Raw genomic sequence first — 8,157 nt, 5'->3', positions numbered from 1 at the left:
AGAGGTCCTAAAAATGATTGCATTTCCACCCCTTTTATTGGATTTTAGAATACATAACAATGTATACTTTAGAATCAAATTTAAAACAGTAGGCCTTTCTGTGCTGATATTTATGACAAACATTAAATAGAAAGGTGGTTTTTTCCTTTCCAACGTAAAAATAAAAATAAAAAAACAAGGTAGGCCTTTTTCCATTATTATCTACTATGAAAATTAAAACAGCAAGGTGGGTCTTTCTCTGTTGTTTTATTTATGACAAACATTGTATAGCAGAGTGAGTCGGTTTTGTTTTCTATCCTTGTGAATATCATTTAAGGGAAATGATGTTTTCACCCACTTTCTCACCATATCCACTCCCTTTGGTTTACCTTTTCCTGAAAATAGAGGAAAAGAGGTGAAAATGCATCCATTTTTTTAGGAAAATACAACCAAGAGGGGTGGAAATACCATTTCTCATAATTTAAAGCTAAAGCTAAAGCTAAATAAGAAGATGGTCATTTTTTTCTTATATTAATGATAAACATTATATAGCAAGTGGGTGAAAATATAAATCATTTTATTGCAGGTTGGTGGATTTTTGTCCTTTTTTTTTCAAATTTCTTTTACTGAGATCTTTCCTTCTGTTTTTTTCATCACGCCCATAGACTTCCATTTTTATTATATACCCTCTACCATGTTTTTATAATTGCACTAACTCATATTGTCTTCTTTGATTGGCAAAAAGCACAGATTTTTTAGAACTGTAATAACCTTTGACAGTTGTTTAAATAATAAAAGACAAGATGAGTTCGTGCAACTACTAAAACATGGTACTGTGAATATCATTAGTAAATTGAGGGTAATTTTGTAAAGAATCGCGGGTCACTTTTTTGGCAGAGAACATCCACCTAGCACACAAGATTATGTCTTATTCGTTAAATCCATATGAAGTGGTTATTCTCTCCTGAAAAAAGTGAGCTGTGAAATTGCCTAGCACGCCTGTTTCTAAAATGGGGGATTTGCTAGCATCCATCACAGAAGGCATTTTGCGGATGGTCTGTTGCATCTGACAGCAGCCACACAGGCTCACTTTTCAGCAGATTTTATCTTCATTCACGAGGTGGCTGCTGTCAGATGCAACAGACCATCCGCAAAATGCCTTTTGCGATGGACGCTAGCAAATCCCTAATCCCCCATTTTTTTTCACCTAAGAAAAATAACTTGAACCAACCTTGTTCAATTTTTATTTAGAGGGACCTTCAATTTATGATGATATTCCTCTAAATTAACTATAATCATATCATTTCTTGCAATCCAAAGTGTTTTTCTTGCCATCCAAACAGGAATTTATGATGATATTCCTCTAAATTAACTATAATCATATCATTTCTTGCAATCCAAAGTGTTTTTCTTGCCATCCAAACAGGGCTTTGGTAAAAATTTCTAACTTAAAGAGTAAACAGGGAGAGTAAAGAAGTGGCGTTGGGGTAAGTAAAAGATGAAGGAGAGCAGAGCCTTGGGAGACTAAACCCATGCTTTTATTTCCTCATTCTTACTATCATGAACAGCTGAACATTTCCAAATTTAACACTATGATCCCTTTTATTTTTGGAAATAGTATTTTGTTGTGATATTGACACTCCATTTATTAATGATTTTTCTGGTTGGATGTTGGTAACTTTTGGGGAACGTGATAATGTGAAAGGAAAATGATATAATCGCCCTTTTTTTTTAACCTAGGAAAGCCCCCTCTAGCCTACAAGAGTAGTCATAAATAAACTGAGGGGCTGTCCCAAGTAAAAAGGGATAAATTTATCACTTCCAATGTTAAATTATCGTGTTAGCTCGTTGTAGGGAACTATGGGGTGGGGCATTGGTGTCACTCTTGATATTTGATCCAACTACAGTCAGCAACACGCCGTAGAACCCGGAAGGGTGTGGCTCTCTGGCGTAAAGTCATGGGTTTGCTCCCCAGTGACGAGCGTTCGAATCCCCCTTGCTTACCCGATGCACGTGGTTTCCGGGTGATTGCGCGCATCCGTAGGGAAATAGTCCTAGCCCCGAAGGAGGTGGGGACACCCTTCGTTACCAAAAAAAAACAGAAACTCTGTAATAATAAAAGTTATCAAGAATTTATTGGCAACATGTTTGTATTAATAGCAAATATTAATATTAAAATAAATACAAGATATTTGTAGAATAGAATCTAACTTGAAATTATTAATATATCATGATAAAATGGCTTTAAAAATGTGTATATACTGTAATATATAAGTGGGGATCTGCTAGTGTCCATCACAAAAGGCATTTCGTGGATGGGCTATTGCATGTGAGAGCAGCTACCTCGTGAAAGAAGACAAAATCTGCTAAAAGTGAGCCTGTGTGGCTGCTCCCACATGCAACAGCCCATCCTCGAAATGCCTATCTCACCTATCTCACGCTAGCAAATCCCATATAACAAATAATCCAATAAAATGACTTTTTAGATTAAAAGAGGATTACCTACCATCTGAGGGTCACGATCCATTTGAAATCAAACCGTCCATTGCAGTATCCTAGGTCCTTCTTACATCGTACAAAGTTAAGAAAGACGGAAGAAACTAGAGGAGGAGAGCTGGGAAATAAAATGTTGTTTGTTGTCTCGAACAAGGTTACCCAAACCGAAGTACGTAATCAAATAAAATAATATTTTATCTCGTACAAAATTTTGAACGAAATTACCGAAATTTTGGTAATTTTGGGAAAATATTAAATATAGAAAAAAATCCAGATTTTTTGGAGATTTTCCTTAAAATTTCGGATTTCGGTCGAAAATTTGTAATGTTTCGAGTTTACCCAAAATTCGGTTTTGGGGTTGACTGAAACCCAAAATTTCGAATTTCGGATTTTGTTTAAAACGTTGGTCTTCAATAGGGTTTTAATTGTTATGAAATTATCCCTCATGAATAAATAAATAAATTAATTAATTAAGGGTATGAAGGGTATTTTTGTACATTAGCCCCCTTCATTTGAATATCGAGGGTCATCTCGTGGCAGGTCACGATGCGAAATAATTTTGGACTACATGCATCCAATGAATACGATCGGATCTAGCTATCATGCCCAAATTCTGTGCCTTAACGTTCAAATCCGAATCAGAATCGGTGGTACTGTACGAGTCCATTGAAAACCCTAAGGGGCCGTTTGGATACATGGATTTTATAATCAAGGATTGTAAAATCCTAGATTTAGCTTATAAAACTTAGGTTTTAGCTCAATAAATCCAGGTTTTAGCTTGTAAAATTCAAGATTTCACAATCCTGGATTATGAAATCGAAAGCTCCTTGTATTTTTCATGAAATCAAACGAAATATAATCAAGGGATTGATATCTGAACTCTTTGATTCAATAATGACACTTTTTCCTTCCGTTAGTCTTTTAATGAGCTTATTAAAGGCTGTTATAACTCGGGGTGTTCATTCGGTTATAACTGAACCGAACTAACCGATATCATTTCTGTTACCAATTTTAAGCAATTGAAATTGAAACCGAACTATCTAAAATCCTGAAAAATCGAAACTGAATAATGATTTCGGTTAAAACCAAATTAAATGAAGATTTACCTTATCAACATTGTCTTAAATAAAAAAACCGAATAAATGGAATTTCTAGATGCACTTTCATCATTTTTATGAAATTATGTGGTATGTTCTCCCTCGGAATTCGGTTTTTTGGTTACATCGAGTATTTTTTTTTATCGAAATCAAATAACCGAAGTTTGTAAAGGACACAACTCAAACCGCACAGAATAATCGAACCTAAATAACTGAACGAATTCAGTTTGGTCAGTTATTTCGGTTATAACCGAATGATGAACAACGACCATGATTTTAAATTTTGACCGAAATCCGAAATTTCCCGAAATTCCAAATTTCAGCCAAAATTTCAGAATTTCAGTCCGAAATTTCAAGAAAATGCCATTTTTTATTTTTAAAAAAATGTTACACTATTTGATCATGAACCCTCTTTTACACTGTTTTCAAACAAAAAACCTGGATTCTAAAATCTGCGTATCCAAACAGCCCTAAATAAAAGGCATTTTCCTTTATTCTTGTGGGCCATCGATTTAAGGATGAATCTACGGTTTATCTATACATACCTACCCATTTGACATCCAGCACTTGCAAATGTACCTTTGTATTTATAGAGGCAATTTGTACCTAGATCGATCCGATGGTTAAAAACAATTCTTATGGAGATCTAACAACCATCATGAGTGGCTTAAGTTAATGACAGAAGAGTTATGGTATACTATCCTCTGGAGGTATGGATGAGTGCTCTAGATTATGCTAACATTATGTGTGTGGGTCCACACACACATTGCATTACTGGTGGGCCCTCTAGTTAATCTGGACTGTCAATATGGTGGGTATCACGTTCGATCTTCCTGGCATAATTTTTATGCTGATCATGCAATCTTAATTGAAAAAAAGTTTTTGGCCCTTGATCGTAGACCAAACCTATGATTTTGATCGAGGGTCCACCAAGTGGGTTGCTTGGATCGATCAAAGGAGGCCCCATATATGCAGTACGGGCACCCAACTTTTTTTTTACTATGGGGCCGCTTGGATTGCGGGAATCAGGAATTGGTATCAGTATCACATTCCCATCCAATTCCAATTCTCCGGTTCAATAGGGCATTCGAGAATCCGAGGATATCTGAATACTCACCGGTTTTGCCGCTAGTTCACCACCATATTCCTAGGTAGGGTTGCAACTCGGGTCGCGGGAGTCGGGTTTTCTAGAACCCTACCCTACCCAAGAAACAACCTCGGGTCGGGTCGGGCCGGGTTTTTTTAGGGAAAAACCCGTGATTCTTAAACCCGGCCCTACCCGAGATTATTTCTCGGGTAGGGTTGGGTTTTTCAGCATTGCCGCCTCCAACTTCATGCAATGCCCTCCTTTTTATTCCAAATTGTCCTAATTTACTCTAAACTCACTTTAAACCTGATTTTAACATGTTGATTGAAACATGCTAATAAGTGATATGATTAGACAAAGTATGATTTAAACATTTTCTAATTCTCAATGAACTCGTTAGTGGCCAGACGGATCTGTAAGCTTTTAACCACTACTCACTAAATATTTATGCAAAACACAAGTTCTGAGGTTCGAAAAAAAAAGAATGTAGTCCTGGCCTCTGTTTGCCTATAGAGAATGACATAAAATTATTTTTGTGGTGGTGATATACTGATACGTATCCTACAAACATGTACATGAATGGAAAGCATGAATAAAATGGACAATCAAATATGAGTAAAGATGCCACTGTAAATAAATTAAAGAACTACGAAGATTATTTTATGTAAGAAATAGACTTTCTTATGACTTCGATGGCCATCAGAGCAATAGGCAATTGAGGCATAAATGTGAGAAATAGACCTTTCGTTCGTGTCTTACACTCTTATTGTCTTGGTGAGATGAGAAATGAGAATTACTAAATTACCCATATCAATGTTATTATTTATAACTTATAATATTAAAAAAGGAAAAAATGCGGGTTTTCGGGTGGGCCGGGTTTTCCACCATTAAAACCGGCCCAACCCGAGAATCACTCGGGCTTTGGAAAAGTAAACCCGGCCCAACAACTTACCCGGCCACTTTGAGCCCGACCCATGCTTTTTTCGGGCCGGGCTGATGCGGGCCGGGTAAAACCCGTCCCAAGTTGCAACCCTATTCCTAGGTCACATAGGAGAGGATATTTGAAAGGAAAATTATACCAGCACAACATAATTTGATATTTTCACTGAATTATCTTGTCTTTTAGTATTTAAAGAGCTGTCAGAAGGTTATTCTATGGGTTATTACATTTCCACAGAAGCTCTGACGAGCCAATTAAAGAAGAAAAGACAGCTGGGTTTGTGCAAATATGGTTGTGATGATGACAGTTTCCTATTTGAAATCTCAGCTTCGATTCCCTCCTTGAATGACCTAAGAAACAGCTATCAATAGCGGCAATGAAAAGGGAAGAGAAAAAGGCGAGATGGGAAGCAAGAAAATGAATGTGATTGATTGCGAGAACATTAACTTCAAAGGAGGAAAGAAACCCCTTATTCTTGTTGCGTGACCAGCGAGAATCTTCTATACCTGAATTCTCTCGTACCCGTGTGAAACATAGCTAAATCCCTGTTTGGATTGCAAGAATTTTCTGGTAAAGTTCGGAAAAGGGGGGTCCCAGGTAAAAAATAGGGGGCAAATATATCAATTCCCTATTCAAAATTGTAGAGGTCACCTCTATAAAATTTTGAAATTAGAGGAGCCCATTGCGATCTTCTAGATTGTAGGAGAGTACCCTTGTGATCTTGAAAAAAATAAGAATACCAAAATAGAAATAGACAAGAGACAGGAGAGAAAAATCACTGAGAGAACAAAATGTAATGGCAATGAATAATACCAAAATATCGATGTTGCAATTTAATTATTCCTCTTCGTATGAAGATTTAAAATAAAAACTGTATAATCACAATAAATAAAGTTAATGGAGTCGGAACACGAGAATGCACTTATTGTCATGAGACTCCATTTCTTTCGATGTAAAATGGACGTAAAAGAAATTTCACGTTCAAATTTTTTTTTTGAAAGATGACAAATATTCATACTAAGCATTACAACTGGAAGGGACCAGGAGTCCCCCACAATACAAAGTACGAAAATGCAAAGGAGCAAACTCCAATGCCAAGAGAAATAATAAAGTAAAAACCTCAATTTCCAAGAGCCTTCTAAGACCTCCAATGAGGTACTCAAACACCGTCTAACATTCCTAATAACTCCACCAAAAACCTTTATTATCCACATCTAACCATCCATTTCACACTCAGTTTTAAGTATAAAAATGGGTGTAAAATTTGTTTTTACATCTTCCATTGAAAGAAACACCCAATACACTGAAATACACTGAATGCGTGAGTGAAGAAGATTCAAAAGGGTGTGTTCTTTTGAATCTACTTGTAGGATGCCTTGTCCCCTTATGTCCTACAATCTCGCTTTCATTGAATTAAATTGTTACTTTCCTTAAAAAGGGCGTGTTCATTGCTGGCCAAGATCAACCCATGGACCAAATGACACCCAATGCTTAGTCTAGAGAGGAATTTAGCCACCTTAAACTCCTTGCACAGGATCTTCAAGAGCTTCATATCAAATGTCAGAGGTCGATACACGTTCAACTCTTCTCACATACCAAATAGCTATGATACACATGTATAGATGTACATATTCAGACGTAGGAATGGAAACAAAGATATTAATCAGGAGTTTCCAAAGTCTAGGGCACGGTTACGGATATAGATGTCCTATACCGTTAGATAAGACACAAGATATGTATAAATTAAATATCATAAAACATAATTACAATTAACTTAGGCGATAGAACTAGTACTAAATTTTAAATAGCATCTACAAAACAAGACTTGTATGTTTTAAATTATAATTGTAAATATGTGATACTAACAAGCAAAAAACATTATAGTTGATTCAAAGAGAAGACAGTGACATACATTTCAAACATTATAGGTATTTTGACCAACATAGATGCCCATGGAATATCCAAGTATGAGTGTCGATATTGTGGTGCATCGGGCAAGGTATGTTGAGCCTACACAAGTATTCAAGTATCAGAGCCACCATGTACTATAATACTGTCTCAAAATACACCTGATATATATTCATTCTGAATAATATGTCTCATGGATGGTGCCCCATACCTCCTTGGTTGTATCCAGGAACATCACATCCACACTAACATGGTGATTCTTTACTAGTCCAAAGCTAAGTCATGATCTGGCAGCTCTCTTCGAGATAATCCACGTACTTCACAATCAGACGTATTCGGTCTGTCTTCACTAAAAAAATTCAGTTTACCTATAGTAACCATGGCTACCTTTACTGATTGAGACCATAGAAGGTAATTGGTCCTATTTAGCTTAACCTAAGTTAGTTATACTCCTAGAATCTTAACTTAGTTATACTCCTAGAATCTTCATGATGTTTGGAAAATTGGGCTAATTTCACTCATCAGGGAGATTCACAATGATAGCAGTAACTGAAGTATACTTATTTGAAACAAACTCGTAAAATAACAGGACAGTAAAATGACACCAAACTCAAGAAAGGCACCATAGTGCAGACAATAAAGAAGCAGTC

This window comes from Tasmannia lanceolata, unplaced genomic scaffold (assembly GCF_043159265.1).
Source record: "Tasmannia lanceolata isolate RefF3 unplaced genomic scaffold, GAP_Taslan_0.1 ptg000013l, whole genome shotgun sequence".
NCBI lineage: Eukaryota > Viridiplantae > Streptophyta > Magnoliopsida > Canellales > Winteraceae > Tasmannia > Tasmannia lanceolata.
Note: the sequence above shows the minus strand (reverse complement) of the source record.